Source organism: Podarcis liolepis, assembly GCF_965112155.1.
Source record: "Podarcis liolepis genome assembly, chromosome: 12".
Taxonomy (NCBI): Eukaryota; Metazoa; Chordata; class Lepidosauria; order Squamata; family Lacertidae; genus Podarcis; species Podarcis liolepis.
In genome coordinates, this window is record NC_139563.1 from 40,433,443 (window position 1) to 40,457,158 (window position 23,716).

Consider the following 23,716-nt stretch of genomic DNA (forward strand, 5'->3'; position numbering starts at 1 on the left):
CCTCCCAACCAGTGCACTGCTGCAGGTTACATGGACAAGGCAGGGGTGGGGTAGGGTGGTGGCCTAGTTGGAGATGTGTGGGCGCACTTGCAGGAGCACAGGATTTGCTCCATGGGTGCACCTACACAGTCCCATGCTGCCCTGGCCTGCCTCAGCTCTATCCAGGTAAGTTGCAATAATGCTGGTTTTAGGAGGGAGGTGCTCTGTGTCTCTGCCCTGCTGCAATTGCAGGTAAGCTGCCCTGGGCAAGAGCATTCCACCCAAAAAAGTATGTTTCCAGGTTGCCTCTGCCTGTTTATGGTAGGGACACTCAGATACAGATATTAATGTGCAGGCAACTTCATGTGGAAAGAGGCAACATGTGCACATATGTTTTCTCCTGTGGGAAAAAAATCAGGAGAATGGTGCATTGGAACACAGGGAGCTGTCTTATACAGTGGTACCTTGGTTTGCATACGTTTTGGATTACAAACACGTCAAACCTGAAAGTGTGTGTCCCTGTTTGCAACCTTTTTTTTTGGATTACGAACAATTTTGGGGGGAAGGCCCCACTGGCGAAAGCGTGCCTTGGGTTACAACCTGTTTTGGTTTACAAACGGACCACTGGAATGGATTATGGTTGTAAATCAAGGTACCACTGTACTGAGTCAGAACTTTTGTCCACCTAGCTCAGTACTGACTATTCAGACCTGCAGTGGATTTCTGGGATATCGGAGAGGGAGCAACCCCAGCCCTGCCTGGAGATGCCTAAGGACTGTAGGCAGGCTTGCTAAGAGTAGAGATGGGGGAAAAACAGCCACCCCTAATTCAAAACTTTGACAACTGAAACAGCTCTTGAAGGGGTTTGGGAGCAGCGAACTTGCAATTCTTAAAGAACGAAAAGCTTCTTGCCACTTCCCCTTCTTTTCTTGAAAATCTCCCCCCACTTTGAAACGTCTTCCCTGCCTTTTTATCATTTAAAGCAATGCAGCAGTAGCAGATCAAGCTGCGATCACTATTATTATTCCTCCCTCCCTAGTGAATCACTGTGAAGGAAGAATTGTAGCCACCAGAGCTCTGCTGCTTGCCACCACACTATGGAAGCTGTCAGCAAGCCAGTGCCTTTAAAAACAGTTTATAAAAGGGTTACACAAGAAAGGAAAATAGAAAAAAATAAAATGAAGACGGCAAGAAGCACTTCCCATGCTAGAAATGTAACCCCCCCTCCGCTCCCCCCTGAATCACTTTTGGCCTTCTCCCTTAATCATTCTGCCTTTTCTCTTTCATTTTCCTTCTGGGGTTCAGCCAAAATACGCCTCCCCAATCTGTCTGAAGCCCTGAAGTGAAACAAATGAGGACCAGCTCTTACTCTGAGACACTTTGAGTTTGTGGAATGACCTCCTGTGGGAGAAGAATGAGGAGAACCATAATATTTAGGAGTTTTATACTTAGGTTGAACAAGGCATTACCCCCCAGAAATATGCTGCAGGTAACTTCCTACCACCGGTAGCACAGAACCAATTCCTCCATTTCAACTGGCAGGAATATATTCTGTTTCTCTTTCCTTCATTCTGTGATTTTCCTTTTGGAATTTTTAGACCTACGGTTTCAACATGATTAAAGTGTAAGTCATCTCTCCATGCAGGGAGACAATCAGCTCTAACAACCCTAGAGGTGAAACAAAAATTGCCTCTATAGGCGGGAGATATAATCATGCAGTATAATTAGAGTAGTCAGTCATGCTCTCTGGGGGAAAGGTGTGAAGCATAGTAAAAGGAGAAAGAATTGAGCGTTTATTCCTTCCTTGAAAACCCCTCCTGCCCTTTTCCATCCCAGTGTCGCTTGATCAATTCATTTGGTTAACATAATTTGACACTTAAAACCACCTGTCGCATCATGCACGTGCATTTCAAAAAGGGGAGCACTGAAATAACATTTTCTGGTCTCTACAGCAAATACAAAACGAAACCTTCATCTTTTGACAGAAAGCAGAAAAATTTAAAGATGTTAAACTACCACAAGCCCGATTATCAAATGCCGTGCCATGTCAAGCAAAAGCCTTGGTGCCATGCAAAGGCCTTGGTAATGATATGATTTCAAAAAAATCACCCCTATTTGTTCTTCGTCCAAGTTCAGTGCATCTTCAGTTGTGTAGCCTGACCAGATCATTTAAGAGGATTTGATTAGCCTACCAGTTAAGTCAATTACATTGCAATCTTAATACATATCCTGCCCTGAATGCAGGGGGGCAGCACTGAAAACCAAATGGTACTCAAATCCTGAGTCAGTTTCACTCTGAGGATCTGAAGAACTGCGGCAGCATTTCTTGCTATAGATATAGTGTGTCATCCCAGCCCTTGAAGACATAATGCAGTGACTCAGAGATCTGGAAGGAAGTTGGAAATGCACTCAGTACACACGTGAAATGAATTATTTTGGTGATGTGGGCAAGCTGCATCATGCTATTTTCATACTAATGACCTGCAGTAATTGTTCATTCTTGCAAGTGTCGCCACTCTGCTTTGACACTGCCAGGACCACTAATATCGCATGGAGCAGGATGTCAGCATCCAATAAAGAGGGATGATTAGAATTCACAACAGTTCTCTTTCTGATCTTAATCCTAATACAAACAGAGCTCTTAGGAAGTCTATAAAGGAGTAAACCTTGGATGAAGTGGCAAACATAAATCCAAAAGTTTATTTTCATACTAAAACAGTACCAGAATGTACATAAATAGTATCTGATTCCCCCCATTAAAGTGCAAGACACCTACTAAAGGAGGAACATTATTTAAAGGAGCTAAGCACATAGGATTAATTTTGTGTCCCAAATATACCTTTCTGAATTTTCGTTGTGCTATGAACATAAATCCTCTATGTGGTGTTTTTTTTTCAATTAGAATCTTGCCTTATATAAATTAGTTCTGCTCTGGAAAAAACCCCAGAAGATGCTGTGCAGTGTTACAATGAACATTTAAGTCATTGCCCATTTAATTTGGAAAGGTGGACCAAAGCTCCTCTAATCAGGGCATAACAAAAACAAAGAGGAGAGGCTTACATAACGCACATATTGTATATGTGTTAATGCTAGGGATTGTTTAACTGCAGTGTTCAAACTGATGGAATTCCAGAGCTATCCCCTAGGAGCCAGGTTCAAGCACTTGAAGCTCATAAGGGCCAAACAAGGCCAGTTCATAAGGGATAGACTGTACCTGATTTGCCTGGAAGCTCCCCATCACTAAACTTTGTCTGTGAGAATAGGTGAGATCTGATTCCTTGCAGTAGCAAATGCTTCAGTCTTAAGACATATGTTGTCATGGGCAGCTCTATGAGTTTTTCATTCCTCTTGGCTCAGTCTGGTTGGCTCTGACCAGTGATAGGGCCTTCTCAGTGTTGGTTCCCCATTTGTGGAATGTCCTCCCTGAAGAGGTGCAGCCATCGCCTAAATTACATTTAGGGAGGAATTTTAAAAACATTCCCATTTACCTGGGGATTTGATGGCTGAAAGATACTATTCCTGGCAACCTTGTAGTAATTAGATGTTTTAATTTTAATTCAAACAATTTATATGCCACTTAACCACAATCGTCTCTAAATAACTTACAAGGATACAATACAAAAAGGCAAAAAACCAGTTAAAGCTATAAAATTAAACTTCAGTTAGAATGCTATGAGGAGTGGGCTGGTGATTTATTTTTTACTTTTAACATGTTTTTAAATGTTTCTTTATTTTATTTTTCTGCCCTGGTTTTCTTTGTGAGGATAGAAAGTTAACTGATGAACAAATAAAAATCTGTTGGAGCTTCTGAGAGCAATGGATGCTTCTGAGCAACCTTGGGAGCCTTCAGTTCTGCCAGGACTGGAAAGTTAAGGATGAGTCATTGAGTCAATAGAGTTATACAATTTCTGGCAATACAGAAGTAAAGGGAAAGCTACTTTTATTTTTTGTAGGAAAAAAGATTTTTTATTATTTAAGCAACAATCCTAACACACAGACATAAAGCTGGTGGCTGGAGGAAGGTAGAATGGTTCCTTCCTGCTGCCCCCTCCCACTGGCAAAGAGGAGTGCTGCTAATGGTTTTGGGCTTCCCCTATGGTGAAGGACCTAGCTGTGCCCAGGTGGGCAGAAAGCTACTGCTTGCAGTTTTTTCACAGGTGGAAACCCTGCTCATCAGAGCATGGGATGTGAAGGTAGATCTGCTGCTCCACTCCGCTGCCCCCCCCCAACCCAACGTAGGATTTTTCCATTACTTTCCTAGTTCAAATGTACTACATCAAATGTATTACCTTGCAGAAACAGAAAAAAACCCTGCTTTTTATAGAGGAAACACCTGGAATCATTAGATATAAACATTGCAATATTACCCACTTGTCTGTACTTTTCAAGAATATTGTTACACGCCACCCCTATCTCCACAACTGTGCGAGATCCCAGGGGTTCTAGGCACTTACCCAGGGTCTGTGTTTCCTTTTGGGGGAAATGAGCCACAGCAGAAGCTATGGTGCCATTGTGATCTGTGCTTTATTTGTGCATACCTACAACCTGAGCCGGGACACGAGTGGCGCTGTGGGTTAAACCACAGAGCCTAGGACTTCCTCGGTGGTTCGAATCCCCGCAACGGGGTGAGCTCCCGTTGCTTGGTCCCAGCTCCTGCGAACCTAACAGTTCGCAAGCACGTCAAAGTGCAAGTAGATAAATAGGTACCACTCCGGTGGGAAGGTAAACGGCGTTTCCGTGTGCTGCTCTGGTTCGCCAGAAGCAGCTTAGTCATGCTGGCCACATGACCCGGAAGCTGCACGCCGGCTCCCTCGGCCAATAAAGCGAGATGAGCGCTGCAACCCCAGAGTCGGTCATGACTGGATCTAATGGTCAGGGGTCCCTTTACCTTTACCTTTACAACCTGAGCCTACAATGGAGGAGTGCACAGGATGCATACTCCAAGAGGCTCTGGCTTTTCCCATAGGTGCCCCAACATATTGCTCTCTGACTCTCTCTCTCCCCAGCCTGCTGCTTCATAACTGCAATTCCAAAAGCTCGCCCCGAAACTGGCATTTTCTTTTAAACAAAACTCTCAGCTGAGGGAGGGAGGGAGGAAGTCCACTCATTTGCAAATGAGATTCACCTTTGATTCTTTGTGTTGCCTAAAAGGCTCATCCCCAGGCTAACACCTCAAAAGGAAATCTGACATAATTGGCTCTTAACATGTGTTGATTTCCTATGATTTAGGCATGTCTAATACAGTTTAGGAAGTCTGCCTAATGCAATTACCTTTTCACACATACAGATTCCTGAGGATTAAAAGTGGTTAACACACAGCTCAAGAACACACATGGTTCTAGCTATCACCTACACAGGAGACTAGCCTATCTTAATTAGCTTCTGACACCCCAAGCCTTAATTAAATTCTGGAACCTACAAACCCACAACAGTATTCAAATTCTGAATATTGTGAAGAGCACAGTGTCTTGTCCTACAAAGGAGGAAGGGAGCTTTTACAATACATATTACACTGGCAGTCCAAATTCTGCAGGGTTTTCTTAACAGCATTCTAGTATCAATTCAGAATTATGATATACAAAGCTCTCTATAAACCGTGACTCACGAAGTGCATGTAACACTGATTGTTACATGAACAGATTGCTGTGCAAACCCACAGTGCGTAGAATAATACGAATTCATGAACTGAATTTGCCAGAATTTTCCACTTATGAAGAATGCAGATGTAATGCAACAACACTTTCTACAACCTAATAAAAGTTTAAACAAACTCGTAATCACAAACATGAAGTTTGTAGTATTTTAACTACAAATTGAAGACACCCCCAGTGATACTCAATGCATACCAATATCAGTTTGGATCTGGAGCTCCTGAGAGTGGAACACTGCTCATGAGACCATGAGACAGACCTGCTGGTGGAAGGTGAGAGAGGCTATTTCTACCTATTTCTCTTTCCGCCTGCTGCGCCCTTGCTCCTGAAAATCTGCTCTCGAAGGTTGGAGGGGGGTCCTCTCAAACAAAGTGGGCGTTCACATAAAGGACTGCAGGGGACACTGGTGAAACACACAGAACCACAGAACTATAGTTGGAAGGAACCAGGTGGATCATCTAGTTCAAACCTCGGCAGTGCAGGAATCTTTCACTCTACATGGGGCTTGAACCCACAGCCCTGAGATTAAGAGTCTCATGCTGAGCTATCCTTCATCCTCTACCTTTCTTCCAGTTGCTATCCATTTTGGTGGGTGGCAGAAGTCCTTCGGTTTGTGAAAAGGCAACTCAGGATGCAACCCATGGCATGAGTGAGAAGATAATGTGGGCTGCGTGGGAATGCCATTAGCATCCCCCCCCCCCATGCTGCATGCAGGAAAGGAGGTGAATCCTAGAAATGCAGGAAATTAACACTAAAAGTATAACATGAAACAGCTCTTGTTGCAAAAAGAAATAGGACAGACCTCCTTATTTTAGCCCATATAGTCTATCGCTGTGTTGGAGGAAAGCAAGGAGAAAGGAACACCTAGGAGCATAATAGAACATGCAGGGAGGGAGAGAGAAATCTATCCAGGCCAGGAATTTCAGCACCTTGTGCTCTCCAGCGAAACCTGATTTGACTATGTCTTGAAGTGACTTGTTTTTATTAATTAGTAGTACACAGATTTGTAATGGAATCTGTATTCTGTCTCAGCCATGAGTCCCTCCAGTTCGATGCACAGTTCATCAATCCTGAAAGAAATTAACTGCAGGAATGGGATGCATACATCCGTGCTGAAGTTAATTGAATGAAACTGGCAGGAGCAACAGTTGGAGGTGAAGAGCTGGGGGGGGGGGAAGCAAGGTGAGGAAGGATGAGGCAATTTTATGAATTTGGGGAACTTTTCCGATAAGCGTCATTTAAAGGAAGATGACTGCAAACGAGTGAGGAGAGGGGAGGAGAACCAATTTATTCTGGATCTATTTTAAGTAACCTTGGTTTTGACTAGATTTGGAAGCTGTCCTTTCAAGCCTATAATATAGATTTCTCCTCAGTGAGGCAGAAATAGAAACTGCTTTCAGAAACTATGAATGAAAGGCTCTCTCTGCTCAAGGAGCTTTAGGGGAAAGTGTTGCTGGCGCAAGCTGCTGCTCTTGCCATTTAATTAATGAGACTTGTGTGCTGAGGAAGAGGGGGGAAATCAATTTTAAAAATCAGGACAAAGGACAATGATTTGAACGTTAAAAGTAGAGCTTACAATCAAGAGCAGAGAGGATCATACTCATTTTCGTCGCAGCTGCGCTGTTAAAGAAACACATTTTCGATTTGGACTCTGGCTTCAAGGTTAAACACAAGGTTAAGTGCTGGGTTGAGATTCGATAGCAGTACTGTATTGTTATTTGGGAGGCTGCAGTGCAAGATTAACCATGTAAAATGTTGGTTTTAAGAGTAGGAACATAAACTCCAAATGGTGTTTTTAATCATACATTAGTGTTACTGTCATAGATTTCTAGGATGCACATCCTTTCTTGCAAGCAACAAGAGGCGGGGGTACCATTGCATTCAACTCAATGTTAAACCACTTTTCAGTCTCACTTTCCACTCGTTTTCTTTCTTTGTACCTCACCCCTCACAATTCTCACAACACAAGTGAAAACCTACTTTGTTGCTTTTTCCTCTGGGTGTTCTGTTGGAAACACATACAATAAGCTTGATTTTCAGAACAGACATTGACCATTTTAAAGTGTGAGCTTTTCTAATTCACAGTGAAATCGTACACATATTTAGCTGGAAATAACTCACACTATGTTCAATGGGCAACTGCGCATAAGATTGCAGTCCCCATCAATCAAAATCATTAGTGTGTTGTTGTTTTAGAGCCCTGTCTTATGGACAGGCAGTTACAAATGGGCAAGTGTTACAAAAACCTGCCTATAGCACTTGAGTGACCGTTTTATGTCATACACTGATTAAAAGGGAAGTTATATCATTTTCCTGTGTTGATTTATGAAGACTGATGAGATGCCATAGCAAGAACATCCAAACAGAAGCAAGGCAACCAGAGTAACCGAGTACCTGCATTCAGATGAATTGCAGGAATTAGTATCTTATTATTCTAAGACGTAGTCTCGGACCATAAATTTAATGGAATAGCTGACCATTGCAAGATTTTCAGGGAGAGAAGCTGGGTTTCATGTTTGTTTCTGCTGCTACAAGTCAGATAGTCCGAAGTTGGTTTTTATCAGAAAAATGAAAAGTGATTGATGGAATTTAATTTCAAGAAAGGTGCCTTTTTAACACTTTCAAAGGGAAAGATTCAACTCCCTTGCTGTAGGCACACTTAAAGTGTTGTGACCAGGCTGTCAAGCTGGCTATTCATTATGCACTAAAAGAAGGCTGTAATGTTTGATCATAAGTCATAACAAAAAGTGTCTCTGAGGGGTATTGGATGTAAAGAGTCCTAACTGAAACTAAGCTGCCAGCCACTAAATCCTGCCATTTCCCCCATTCTTATTGCTTGGTGGCTGATTAATAGTTCTTCAGCTCTGAGACTCAAATACTAGTTCCCATTTACTCATCTTCTGCTTTGAGTTTTGCTCTTGTGGACATTAAAATACTTTGTCAAGAGCTTCGCCCTTAAAAGATCAAAACCGAACTCATACCACTATTTTGCCCAGGTCAGGGGTGCCAATAAAATATTTGGTGGGGGGCGTGGAGATCACACACCTGCTGGACCAGAGGCACTGCTGAGTTCCACCTATTTCTGCTAAGTGATCTACCTATTTCTGCTACAGTCAATCGGACCAAAGTTTCAACAGCAAACCATTGCACTGGTTATACCTGGACAGTTTTTTTTGTAGCTGGAAAGTTTCAAAATAGAAAATTGGTGCTGCACGTCCCAGGTTTGTTTAAAAGCGGCATGTTGTGGATACTATATCAGATGAAGTCAGTGAAAACATTGACAGTGCCTTGCTCCATTTACTTTTTAAAGCAATACAATCTATGACCCCTTTTGTGCTCCCTTAATAATTTCCATTCCTCTTGCAGTCAACACATCGTTAAGAAAACAGAGTAGACTGATAACAATTAGCCTGCTAGTTACTCCTTGAATTTAACTGAACACAAATGTTTACGATTACCCTAGTAGCATATGTTTAGCCCATTTCTTTTGTATTATTTTATGATGGATCACTTTACATTTGCTAAACAAGCTGACCTAAACAACCTTCAGATATATCTATCTATGGCATAGAGTACAATACTTAAAGCACACCAGTGGCAGAAATGCTAAAACAGCTTCCCTTCCTGTCTTGAGAAATATTTTCTTCATCTGTTCCAGAAGGGGTTATGATTTCTGGAAGGACTTTTTAAAAAGTAGTTCCTAAGCAAAGAGCTTCTTATAAATTTGTCAGCCCTTACGTCATGGGTTGGCAAACTAAGGCCCAGGGGGTGGATCTGACCCAATCGCCTTCTAAATCTGGCCCCCGGACAGTCTGGGAATCAGCGTGTTTTTACATGAGTATAATGTGTCCTTTTATTTAAATGCATCTCTGGGTTACTTGTGGGGCCTGCCTGGTGTTTTTATATGAGTAGAATGTGTGCTTTTATTCAAAATGCATCTCTGGGTTATTTGTGGGGCATAGGAATTTTTCATTTCCCGCCCAAAAAATATAGTCTGGCCCCCCACTACGGTTTCACAGTGGTTGATTATATTTGTTTTCCAAACCTTTAGAACTCATTTTGCAGAAGCAAAGGCACTGATATAAGTTGTTTGGCATGTGAATTTCAGAGATGGCAGCGTCATGTTTGAAGTTTAATCAAAGTTACACTAACTGATCAATGGCTCTCTCAAGAAACCATAGATCCCCCCCCCCCCTGTTATATGAATGGACTGGAAGACATCCATATTTGGCATCAGTTCCCATACTGTAGGTCTGAGGCTCGGGCTGCTATTTCAAAAGCAGGTCGAAGAGCAGAATTTAAAGGACAGATATGAAACCATGAGAGCAACCATATATACACCCTGGGTAAAGTGTGGTTTGTAATGCAAAAAGTATTAAGTTGCAAGTACTATTTAGCATGTTTATTTCCTCTGCACACACAACTCTAATGAGAAACAGTACATCTACGCTGCAGAAACTTGTGTATTTTTTTGTTCCAGAAGTACCTCACAAACTTTATTCATTAGTTTGGGGGCAAGAAGCTTGAGAATATGTTCCATTAAGGATAACAAGCGAAAGAGCTGCTACTGGATATTACAGAATACTCAATGACACAAGATTTAAAAATGCAATTGCAAGAGATTATGTTGACATTAACAAAAATCAGATATATAAAAATGATTTTTCTTTATTTAAAAAAACCTCAATTAAAGACTGCATAATTGAAATGTTTACATTTTAAATTTCAAATCTAATACTCCTATGGCATTGTCTACTCAACTTGAGCACTGTCATTTCAGTTTCAATGGATGTCAATGTGAAAGTTCAAGATGTATAAATAATAAATTATTATTATTATTATTATTATTATTATTATTATTATTATTATTATTATTTTACTTAAACCTCTCCCCATTTAAATTGCCTAACTTTGGCTGAATTGTGTCCTTATTTTTGAACATACATTAAGGTTTTTAATTTGCCGAAATGACTTGCTATGTGAGGACATTCATAGTTCACGAATCTTGAGTTTGTTGGGTTTCTGCTTTCTGATGCTGAATGTATAGCCAATTGTTCTTTGAAATTCCCTTCCTTCTTTTTTATATGACAGTTCCAGTATCTTGCAGGCTGTCACTTCATAACCAATACTTTTTATTTAGAATGGCTTATGTAACTAGTATCAGCAGCTGCTGTTAAATCACCTATCAAACTCACACAGTTTTCACTTCATTTAGCCTATGGGTCAAACTCGCATTCCACCCATGTTCTGTTAATGTTGCTTTGACAAAGGTACTGCTGGGACAGTGGTGTAGCCGGAACTTTGCACATAGTACAACCTTTAGTAGCAATAGTCTTGTTTGCCATGCAGTACAGAGCAAAATGAATTCGAAAAGTATGTTGATGTCTTTGAGTTCCATAAGCTACTGATTTCTGAGCAAAGGATACTGTATTTCATTTTTAATTTACCAACTAAAAATTACCATTCTAAGTGTGCGCTCTCTCTCTCTCTCTCTCTCTCTCTCTCACACACACACACACACACACACACACACACAGAGAGAGAGAGAGAGAGAGAGAGAGAGAGAGAGAGAGAGAAGTGAACACTTACAATGATTCAATGAAAGCAAATTAATAGTCCTCCCTTTGCTATATGTATACAGTATATCAACACTGCACCAAGGATTCTCATCCAAAATAATAAGTGCAGTCAACCACAACAATTTCCTGACAAACTGTTATGAAAACCTATTAAATTTATGAGAAAAACACAAACACATGCAATATTCATGGAAGGCTGATGCGTCATGCAATTCCAGCGAAACTAGGCACAAGGCTCCACACCACATTCAGAGCAATGTCAGAATTGTCTCTTAAACTCTGTGTTTGCACTTTTAATAATATAAGAGGTGCTCCAGTGTTCTCAAGATTATTGCTGGTGTTTTATCTGCCCAACCTTAATATTCCTATCTCCCAAGAGAAGACCAACCTGTATTCATTTAAGAAATATTCTGAACGGCTGGAAAGGCAAGGACATAAATACTATGAAGAGTTTAAATAGAGTTCATAAAAAATAAACCCTTTAATAAACTGTTCATGTTTTGAAATAATAAGTATAGTTACTGGTTAAAGCCGTGGAGGGAGACCCCCCCCCAAAAAAAAAGAAAAGAAAAAGAAAGAGCATAAAAATGATCAAGCAGAATCTATGGTTAGGATGTGTGTTAAGTCACAACCCACATTTTGTCCCCAGCAACACTATACTTTTAAAGTTGTACCATACCACTTTAAACAGGCATGGCTTCCCCCAAAGAACCCTGGGGAAGGTGCTGTTAAGGGTGCTGACAGTTGCTAGGTGACCCTTTTCCCCCTCACAAAGCTACAGTTTTCAGAGTGGCTTAACAATTAATCCCTCTGAGAATTGTAGCTCTGTGACGAGACTAGGATTATCCTAACAACATTCAGCTCCCTTAACAAACTACACTTCCCAGGGTTAGCTGTTAAATCACACTAACCAGTAGTACTTGAGAAATCAGAGTTTCCATGTTTCTCTTTTCTTCAGAGCAATTGAAATATTTCATTTATATAGCAAATTGCTTTCAAATAATATATTTTGTTCAACTGTATTGGGGTTGGCAATACAAAGGAAAGCCAGTGTTATGACTCACATCTGTTATTATACAATATACTGGTGCATGATTCAACATAAGCAAAGTATGAACAGGGTTTTTGAGCTCTATCAGTTGCAGAATTATCTCCTTGATCCACAAAACAATCTCCCTTGTGATGTCTCCATATACCCAACACCATTCACCAAAAATTTGAGAGCACTTCTCATTCCTAGTTGGTATATTATTTTCAGATTCTTCTTCATTATTTATAGTGTAAAACTGCATTTCTACAGAAGTCAATTTGAATTTTATTAAGAAAAGTGGTACATAAATGTATTTAGGCTGCAATGTTCAAAAGCCATTGACAGAACATTTCAAAATCCGAGAACACTGTAAGTAACTTCAAAGGGAGACTGCGACACCACTGCAATAGATCAAGAGATTCAGTGCTCTCACTTGTGGACTGAACAAAGCCAAAGGCTTTTTAGCACATTGTATACATTAATTGGCACCTGTTGAAGCGTCTCGTGCTCGGTCGCTATCCCTGGTCAGTCCGGGCGGCCGTTAGGGAAATTCCCCTGCTGCCTGAACATCTGGCTCAAGTTCCTGCCTGATGTAGCATCTTAAATGGGCCAATTGGTGGCCTCCCTAGTGGATGTGCCTTGCAGTCTGGGAGGGCATTGGCTGCACACCTGCCCTCATGGGCGGCAACGCATAAAAGCCGGCAGCACTATCTGGCCTCAGCGTAGTCATCCAAAGTAATTTCATGAATTACTTCTGTTAATTACACAAATGTCACTACCTGTAAGGGATGCAGGTGGCACTGTGGGTTAAACCACAGAGCCTAGGACTTGCTGATCAGAAGGTCGGCGGTTTGAATCCCCGTGATGGGGTGAGCTCCCATTGCTCGGTCCCTGCTCCTGCCAACCTAGCAGTTCGAAAGCACGTCAAAGTGCAAGTAGATAAATAGGGACCACTCCAGTGGAAAGGTAAAAGGTGTTTCCGTGCACTGCTCTAGTTCGCCAGAAGCGGCTTAGTCATGCTGGCCACATGACCTGGAAACTGTATGCCGGCTCCCTCGGCCAATAAAGCGAGATGAGCGTCGCAACCCCAGAGTTGGCCACAACTTGACTTAATGGTCAGGGGTCCCTTTACCTTTACCTTACACTACCTGTATTTTTCGGTATTTCATTTTCCCCTGACTTGGCACTGTTTATAATTCCACTCCACTTCTCTGCCCCCTCCCAAAAACATTTTCCAATATACCGGTAAATCACAATAACGCTTCATGAATCTATTGAAGAAGCCTACAGTCCACAAAACCTTATGCCGTAATACATTTGTTAGTCTTCAAAATGCATTAAGACTCTCTGCTGATTTTGCCACCCCTCTGCAAATTATGGTACATTCACAATTACTCAAGGCCAATTAACAGTGACAGAGTACTATGCCTGGTGAGCAATTCATGTGAAGTTGTTCAACCTCCAGATTCTCGGATTTCCAACATTTGCCAACAAACCATTCCATAAAAGGGTGTGCAATGGTGTGAGACAGGTTGCGGCACAAAAACAACTTGGCACAGTAGTTTGGCACTAGACTGATTTAAAGGGATGGCAGGGTACTTGCTTGGTTGTGTGAACACGGGCTAAAAGCAGAAAATAATCACCACTTCAGCCATAAATACGCAGTGAAAGAAACAAAATCCATCCTTTACCAACTTGGGCTGTGAGGATTGTATGTGGTTAAATGGCGTCAACGAGGAGTTTATCCGTTTTCAGCAATCATGACCGGGTCCCCTGAGCATCAGACAAGTGCACATTCATGTACTGTGCGTGCTTTACTTTCAAAGCAGAACAATTAAAGGACAAAACAGAAACATCCGTTAATGAGGACACATTGATTCACACATTATTCAAGGAGCATGAAACAATAGCTAACAAAACTGAGTTAATGGATTGCAGGGCTTTTATTAAACAAACTGTACATGTTAAGTGGTGAATGTTTTAAGCTGTAAGCGGAGAAGATGCTCCCGTCTTCCATTTTGCCCTTAATGGATCCCAGATGTCAGCTCTGCCCTTCAGCTTCCTAATGAGCCACAGCTGCAAGTTCCTCTTTTCAAAGCCAGCCTCTAAGACAGTTCTCATACTGAGACTTCCTCTTTATGAGGTCATCTGGAAGGGAGATGGAACATGACCCCATGCGTAGTTTCAAAAATCTGAAACTGACGGAAAAGTCAATCAAATAACCTAATTTGACCTTTTGCCAAACGGCAGCCCAACTGAAATAATCATCAATACTCAGCTCAGTAATTCACAGCTGACTAGTACACAACTTCCAGGAGGCTTTTGAGCTTTGATGCAAAGATGGCAAGCGATTAGGCCAGGGTAGTTTTGGAGCTGCAGTTTGGGTCGTTTGTGTGGGATGCCGCATCTATTTTTAGTACCACGCTGCCTCTAAAGCAGCAGCAAAAAACAAATGTGGACCCAGAACTGGATGTTATGAAACCAACTGCCAACTAAAGATGGATCAGGCCCAAACTGTTCAAATGCTTTCACGAAAGAAATGTGGCCTGAAAACCTCTCTGAAAGGGAGCACACAGGTCAAGAGGCAGAGCACAGCATATAAATGCATGCTTTGTTCAGGGGCTTGTTTCTGCACACATTTGACCTGACTGTAGAGTTCTAAAAGGGGATTTCACTCCTCTCCATTTAGGGCAGTTGTCTCAATAAAAGTGGAGTAGGTTGCCAATCACCCAACTAAAGAATCTAGGACAATAAACAGGACAGTGAAGCTCAAAGCTAAGCCTTTTTACATCCCATTGTTTTCCTTGGTAAAGTTAAAAAGGGTAAAGGTAAAGGACACCTGACAGTTAAGTCCAGTTGCGAACGACTCTGGGGTTGCGGTGCTCATCTCGTTTTACTGGCCAAGGGAGCCAACGTTTGTCCGCAGATAGTTTTTCTGGGTCAAGTGGCCAGCATGACTAAGCCGCTTTCTGGTGAACCAGAGCAGCGCACAGAAACGCCGTTTACCTTCCCGCTGGAGCGGTACCTATTTATCTACTTGCACTTGACTTGCTTTCGAACTGCTAGGTGGGCAGGAGCTGGGACTGAACAACGGAAGCTCACGCCATCGCAGGGATTCAAACTGCCGACCTTCCGATCGACAAGCCCAAGGCTCAGTGCTTTACACCACAGTGCCACCTGCATCCCTGATTAAATGTGTGCTTAAATTATCCCATTAAAATAATGAAAGGGGCAGCCTAGTCCTAGGGGTGTTTAGTCAGAGATGCGGCCCACTTAAATTAACAGTACTTCCTTATTAATTTGTTTTTTTAAAAAAACACCTATGCCATAAGTGTTTATTCTATATTGTTTTTAAACCAGTATTTTGTTGTCCGTGGAAAATGGGGACAATTGGAGGGTCTGTGTTCTAGAAACTGGAATGCAGCATTCCTGTACTTCAAATCGCCCAGTAGTATACACATAAAGCCTCACTGTCCTAAGTATTTTGGTGTGTCTATGTATTAACTGAAGCCTTTTAACCCACCCACTCTCTTTGCCCATAAGATAGCTCAAAGACATTAAATGTTTTTTTTTTGTTGTTTTTTTTGCTATTCAGCTCTTGGAACTTTTTCGTCCTTCTTAAAGTCCTTTCAACAAACCCACATTATACATGTTCCAGATTAGAAGCAGCTGTACAAACAGTGTAGCAAGTACAGAGAACCTTAATAAAGTAATTTTCCTCCAACTTATACATTACCTTTCTCTACATCAGTCTAATTCTCAATCATGTAATTCTGCCTCTTTAGCTTTGTTTTCATTATTACATGGCTACCTCCCCTACCCCACACTTAGTGCATTTGCTCTGACTGTTGCCACAGGCACATCATTCCTAATTTTGGTTTGTAACTTGCATAACTTTCCAGCTTCTGTGGAGGATTATGCTATGTGCCTCTTCTGTACTTTTACATTAGGGTCCTTGAGGATTTCCAACTGACCTGCAACAGTGAAAATTGACCTCAGTGGGAAGGAAGAGACACAGATTTACCACCATGGTGTCCTCCAGATATTTTGGACTACAGTTTCCATCATCCCCAGGCAGCATGACTAACAGTCAGCGATGATGGGAATCAAACAACTTGTGGAGGGTACCACATTGGTTTTAGAACCTGCAGTGATAGCCTATAGAAGGAGCTCTCTCACCACCTTAGGCAATTCCACAGAGAGTCTCTGTAACAAGTGCCAAAAGCCATCTGGGTAGCAAGAATTCAGAATCTCAGGCTTTCCTGGATTTTCACTTTCCTTTCTCAGTTTCTGGGGCACTGATCTATTATTTCCAGCTTTGCAGCCAGCTGCCCCCAGAGACACTTCTGACTATCCACCATGCTTTTAAAGATTAGGATTCATGATGCAGGTTCATGATGGCCCACTTCTAACCTGCACTGAACACACATCCAGAATGAGCTGCACAGTACTGTCTCAGGTGCCTTATCTAGCCAGGTCACAATAATCAATGCAACATCAAGGGTCTTATTATGAATTCAAATTATAAATAGCTGGTGCTTATTTTATCACCTTTTTTGTTAGAGGGCAACCTGTGACAGGCAGGAACATCTCATGCCTCAATTTCCAAGTCTTCTGTGACCGATGAGGAATGAAACCAAGTGATTTCATCAGAGTTCAACATTATCTGTATTTTGCATAAATATTTTACTACACCCTGTGTCACCATAGGGTGACAAATGCATGAAATTCTTTCTTGGTTGCTCATTCTTATAAAGGTAAAACAGAAATGCACCCATGGAAAGGCAACATTAGTGTTTAAATGACCATTTTTAAACATGGATTTATTTTCTCTATCCTAACATGGGGCTATATTTATAGGCACAAATAACCATAATAGACTTACTACACACACACACACTTTGTGGTGATATCTTATCCATTTGTTTTTGTTTAGCTATAAAGTTTCTATAAATTCTTGTGACAGCATACAACTGACAACCATTTTTTTTTAAAAAAAACACCCAACCTAAACACAATTAAAACCCAGTGGAATATGCTAAAATCAGTGCCAAAGTGTTCTGAAGTAGTTTGTGTGCAATGGACAGTAGGCTTGATACAGAGGGAGCTTCCATGGGAAGGGAATTCAACAGATGCCAGAACCATACCAAAATATGGATCTCTCTAGTCATCACCCATGTAACCTCAGATGGCGAGGTGGGAAGATAAACATCTCAATCAAGAAGATAGAATTTGGGCAGGATTTTGATGTTAAAAAGGGTGCTCCCTCAGCCAGGTCCAGGTTTTTGTGTGACTGGAATGCGGCCTACTCCACAAAGATGAGAGTCACATCTGTTGCCCTGCCTACCTTTGCCTTTCAAACTGCCTGCCACTGGAAGGTGGACACAAGGGAATGTGGTCCTGATGCTGCAAAGGGTTCCCCAACCCTACTTTACATAATCATGGGAGGCCCAACTGGAATATGCCCTGCTCCACTTGGGATAGCTCCATTGGACCACATGAAAGGATTTCAGTGGTAGCAGAAATGGTGGTGATGATTATGATGATTGATATATTGTACTAAAATTGTCCATCGTAACAAGAAAAGCACAATATAACTGTTGTCTCGTTTTATGTGAATAATTCACTCCAACAGCTGGAGTAAAATGGAACTGCTTGATTTTGACTGTTGTCACCTCTACCTTATATCAGTTTTAGAAACTGGGATCTAAAGCAATCATATTGTAATGCGTTAGCTGGAAAAATATTTGCATCTGGAGAAGGTTCACCATTTGTTACCACACCAGAGTTATGACCGCAATGTGGTTACTGTGTGAAAAGATGGGGTTTCAGTGAAGAGGTGAATCCTATCTCAGAAACCCAGATGTTCAGAATTTGTTTCTGGGAACTCGGTGATGACGGGTGTGCACTCAGATGCAGGCAGAGGCTTCCCAACTAATGCATAATATGGTTAATTTAAGCCCCCAACTTTTAACTAAAGCAGATTTCAGTGTAAGATAGAGCTGAGCTGCCACTAAAATTAAGCACTACAGTCCTGAAATGTAACATGAGGAACGTGATTAATATGCACTGTGGGCAGAGCACTTGGTACACTTAACTACCATGAGTTAAACCACTCAATGAAATATAATAGAACAGAAGTGGCCTCCCTCTCGCATCCATCCTTACTAATGATTTAATTTATACTTGAGAGGGTTTAGCGAAGGGAGGGGGAGAAGGGAGCTTGCAAAGAAGACAGGCCTGGGCAAAATGTTCCTTGATTTAAATTTAGTGGCAATGACATCAGCAAGCTAATGGGTTTAATTGTTACATCTGAAGAATGAAAATTTTGGTATTTAAGCAACTATTGTGAAATGTTTCAGCAGAGCTCATTTTAGTAACTTCATCCCAACAGCCGGGGACTATTTTTAGTGCTCTCTCTTGATTAAACAAACATTTAAATACAAATGGCAATGACGAATGCAAGAGCCATTTCACACAAGCTTTTAGGCTGAAAAAGAACATACTTGTTACAGGAAAGTGTCCAACAGTTCACAGACCTGCAGAGAATTGGTGGTGCAATGAAATTATGTCACATCCACTCAGTCCCTTCTAGCAGCAAATAATCACTCCCTACAGCATTATCAGAAAACCCCAAGAAACAATATTGTGCTGTCTTATGGTATGATTGCTGTGAGGCAATCGACTGCTCTAAATCAGCAACATATGCAGTATCAATAAAATAAGGGGCCATTTATGAAAAGGTTTAACTTTTATTTGCCATCTGGCCACCGCTTTCTAATAGGTTTACGGGTGGATGGCTATAGGTTTTAATTTGTATTTTTAACTAATAAAAATAAATAACTCTGAAGTCTTAAAATCCCTTGGTTTGGTTTATTTTGATTAAGTGCACACATTAAAATATGATAGTGCTGCCAGCAGTGAGCAGAAGTAGGCATCTGGAAGCCAGATTCAGTGCTGTAAGTTACGAAAAGAGAGCGAAAAGGAATAGATATGCAAGCTCTTGAGAGGAGAGAGTAAAGGCTGCATAAAACGACGAGCCAAGAAGCAACGAAATGAAAAGACTGGGCACTTGATATATTACTATTTTGTTATGGGAATAAAACTGTTTGTGGGAAATACATGGAGCTGAGAATCCAGATTATATGAAGTTCCTCCTTTACAATTTTGGACATAGCAGTAACTGACTTGAATAAAGCTAAAGGTAAAAGGACCCCTGACCACTAGGTCCAGTTGTGGCCAACTCTGGGGTTGTGGCGCTCATCTCGCTTTATTGGCCGAGGAAGCTGGCATACAGCTTCCGGGTCAACTAAGCCGCTTCTGGTGAACCAGAGAAGCGCACGGAAACGCCGTTTACCTTCCTGCCAGAGCGCTACCTATTTATCTACTTGCACTGGCGTGCTTTCGAACTGCTAGGTTGGCAGGAGCAGGGACCGAGCAACGGGAGCTCACCCCATCGCGGGGATTTGAACCACTGACCTTCTGATCGGCAAGCCCTAGGCTCTGTGGTTTAACCCACACCGCGCCACCCACGTCCATAACTGACTTGAATACCCCATATCAAACACATCCTGAATGCTATGTTGACTGCATATGTAGCTAATAGCAGAAGCGTGTTTGATCCATCAACAAGATTTCACATAGGGTGCCCACAATGTTGGAACAACCAACACTAGCATTTTCCCCTTTGAAATGTGGCAAAAGGTTGTACTGCAATGACAAAATAGACATCCCCATGCTTGTTTCTGTCCAGGGCCACTGTCTGGGGCCACTTCTGTTGAGGTGGAACAGCTTTGCCCTGGTACTTCAGAAACAGAACACAATAAGGATGAAAAGTAAATAGGAAAGGAAACAAGTTAGGGTAGTGTTATCAAAAGGTGTGGTGTGACACATTGGTGTGGCAAGAGAGGACGGAAAGTGTGGTGGGCAGATTCAAGGACAACAAATAAGCTTTTAAACAATTCAGTATACAGTGGTGCCCCGCAAGACGAATGCCTTGCAAGACGGAAAACTCGCTAGACGAAAGAGTTTTCCGTTTTGGAGGTGCTTCGCAAAACGAATTTCCTATGGGCTTGCTTCGCAAGACGACAATGTCTTGCGAGTTCCTGCTGGTTCCCCCCCCCTTTTTCTAAGCCGCTAATCAGCTGATCCAATTAGCAGATAAGCCGCTAAAAGCTGTTAAAAGCCGCTAATAGTGCTAATAGCGCTAATCCGCTAATCCGTCGATGGGCTTGCTTCGCAAGACGAAAAAACCGCTAAACGAAGAGAATCACAGAACGGATTATTTTCGTCTTGCGTGGCACCACTGTAGTATAGTATCAATATAGATAGATAGAGCAAAATATGGGTAGATGTCATTATAAACGAGGGCAAGAACATCAAGTGATACTGAAGACAATCCTAGTTGTGTTTTCCAATGCATTTCTCATCAATAAAGAAAATTAGTGTGGCATGAGCAATTTTTTATTCTGAAAGTGTGACCCAGAGAAAAATGCCTGAGAACCAATGAATTAGGGGATCAGGGTCAACGTGGCATTATTGTGAGGTATATTTCCTGCTAATTGATGTTATTTGAATGGACTTTGCTCCACAGTCTCTCTTTTGTTGTTATAAGACTGGTGAGAGTGTAGAGAAGGGCCTTAAACAATGAAATGCCCCTTGCACTCTGCATTGCTGAAAACCATTTTTATTTTTTATTTTTTGACACAGGCTGGTATTTCATGTTTAGGATTTCTAGTATGCACTACTCTTGTTGAGCTTATTTTTTCTGAATTTGTTCTTTAAACTTTGCTGTAAGTCACCTTGTGTGTTCAGTTTCTGAACAGAAAAGCAACTCATATACCAACCAGCCAATCTTTGTCCCTACATAGGTGGGATATTTTTTAGGTTGAACTGCAAACCTGCTTTCTTTCAACCATAGAACCGCCATTCTTGTGCATGGCTATTTATGATCTGTGATGCCCAATGAAACAACAATTAATTAGGGAGTAAATGTTCCCAAAGCGAATAATCAGGAATGGGTGTTTAGAGCTTATCATTGAATTACAGGAAGTAGCCTCAGTCTGACACAACTGAATTAAAAGGCATCACAAAATGAAGCTACTGGAAAACAGAGCATAACTGGTTTAGTGCTCAAATGACTACAACACTTACTGAATGAGTTGGCAGTTGAAGCAAAGGAGTTTAAGGAGTTAATATCAAATCTGCCATAATTTAGAAAAACTATTCTGCTTTGCCAGACCTACAAGGTTTGAAACTTATTTCACCATTGACAACGCTCTAATTATCTATCATCACTGATGTCCAACAAAAGCCTAAATAAACTTGTGAATATTTCCACTTTCCACCTGAAGAGGTCAGGATGTGTCTCATCAGGCACTCCAAATAATGTGTGATGGCTCTGAGTAGATGGCAGGTGAACATGCATGATGTCCCTCTCTTCAATGTACCCACAAGCACCAGCTCCTCTTCTTCCTCCTCCTCTTCTGACCTCTGTGCATTGAACAAGAAGGTCTTAATGGAAGGTCTAACCACATTTTGCTGAACACAGAATCCTCCTCTCAGGGCACAGGATTCCCAATGGCTGGAGGATTCTAACTGTTCAACTTAATGCTGTTAGAATTCCCCTTTATACCTTCATGCTGAATGCGTAAAGGATAGGGGAGGGGCATTGGATGCAGGACTTGTGTTCGTGAGTGTGTGTAACCTCCCCATTTTAAGCACAGGAACATTCTTATGAACATCTGAAAAAGGCTATTGGCTTCAGAGGCTGCTGCCACATTGCTAAAGCACAGCAATGGACTTCTCGGTTGGTTAGAGCATGGTGCGGATAAGGCCTCTCCTCTTCACGGAGGGGAGGTGTTGTGAGCGGGAACCGCTTCCTGCACTTGCAGAGGGTGTAACTCAGCCCCCTGCGTCACTGAATCCTGTGCCCGCATCACGCTCACGAGCCAGCCTATACAGTTGTGGGGGGGGGGCATTGCTCAGCTGAATTTGAAGAACCATGGGCACACGGACTCTCCCTTCTTGTTCCTGGCTTCCTTGAATCACCCGCCCACCTTCCCTTAGGTTTCTTCCTTCGTTTCTTGACCTTGCTATGGACTTCGGTTGGTCGCCTTGGTTGTCCAAGGGGCGTGGTAGGATTTTTTCCCCACTTGGCTGATTGGCACTAGCCGCTTGGTTTTTTGCCTACCTCGCAGCAAATCATCACAACTTTGTAAGGTTTGGCGGCTAGGCATTGGAAAACGCGTTGTGTGTCGGAGGGGAGGTTGTGGCCATCACCTACCCCTCCCCTTGAAGGGTATTCCATTAAATGAATCCGGCAGTTGTGGTTCCTATCCAATGCCCTGGTGGTGGCTAGGGCCATTGCATGACCCCTGGTGACTCTAGGGGAAAGCTTCCAATTGATTTGCATCAACAAGCACCCCCTACTGATTTGTTAACCCTTTTGTGACTCCCGGCAGAGCGGGCAGGAGTCAGGTACAGTTATATCTCGGGTTAAATAAGCTTCAGGTTGAGCATTTTCAGGTAACGCTCTGCGATGACCTGGAAGTAACAGAATGCGTTACTTCCAGGTTTTGCAGCTCATGCATGCGCAGATGCTCAAAATGACATCACGCACATAAACAGAAGCAGCGAAACGCGACCCGCGCAATCACGTGTTACGTTCTACTCAGGATGCGAACGGGGCTCCGCAACGGATCCCGTTTGCACCCAGAGGTACCACTGTATCGTCTGTCCAATCCAGTGCCTAAGCCAATACCACTCACATTCTGTGACCAATAAAGTTGCGGCCTTCTTAGCCCATTAACCTAAATACTTGTGTCCATGTGTATTATTTTATCTCCAAGCGGGGGCTGGGCCTCGACTCACAATGTCAAGGTTGCAGGTTCGATCCCTGTATGGGACAGCTGCGTATTCCTGCATTGCAGGGGGTTGAACAAGATGTTCCTTAGTGTCCCCTCCAACTCTACAATTCTATGATTCTGTGCTGAGAAGCCACTAATCCAATGTTATGCTTTTGATGCATTATGGTCTATTTAATCTAATCTTGAGGCGGTCCCTTCTGCTTTTATGGACAAAGACCGTTCAATAAATATGCAAAATTAAGGAGGCAATTAACATTTGAACACAACTCTACATCCTAATTGCGGTGGGCACTAAACTTATAAAATCTGAGGGTAAAAACAACCCTAAACACCACCACAGAGGAATCATAAACGACAGGGGTGGGGCTAGGAAAACCACAACACAAAATGTAAATTTCATCATGGCATCAGATTGAAAAGAATTAAAACACACAGACATTACCAGCTAGCATTGTTTAAAAATCATGCTAGCACAAACACACACAGGCTTCTGATTTTAAAACCACCACTAAACTCCACTAGAAGGATGCCATGAGGATTACAACATATAAACACAGAATATAAAATCACAAAATTTATATTTTATAAGCCCGAAACCCCACAGAACAC

General features: G+C 42.0%; 1 protein-coding gene and 2 long non-coding RNA genes across 25 annotated transcripts in view; 1 reads left to right on the forward strand and 2 right to left on the reverse strand.

Moving 5' to 3' along the window:
• Positions 1–23,716, forward strand: part of LOC310690045 — a 133,418-nt gene that overhangs the window by 29,989 nt on the left and 79,713 nt on the right. The gene's annotated exons all lie outside the window — the stretch shown is intronic.
• The window catches only part of ZNF385D (zinc finger protein 385D), a 554,298-nt gene that overhangs the window by 18,529 nt on the left and 512,053 nt on the right, over positions 1–23,716 (reverse strand). The gene's annotated exons all lie outside the window — the stretch shown is intronic.
• LOC310690123 overlaps positions 118–23,716 on the reverse strand; it is a 34,306-nt gene continuing 10,707 nt past the window's right edge. The window contains exon 4 of the long non-coding RNA XR_014517925.1: positions 118–4,546. This is a non-coding gene — a long non-coding RNA (uncharacterized lncRNA). The remainder of the gene's footprint in view (positions 4,547–23,716) is intronic.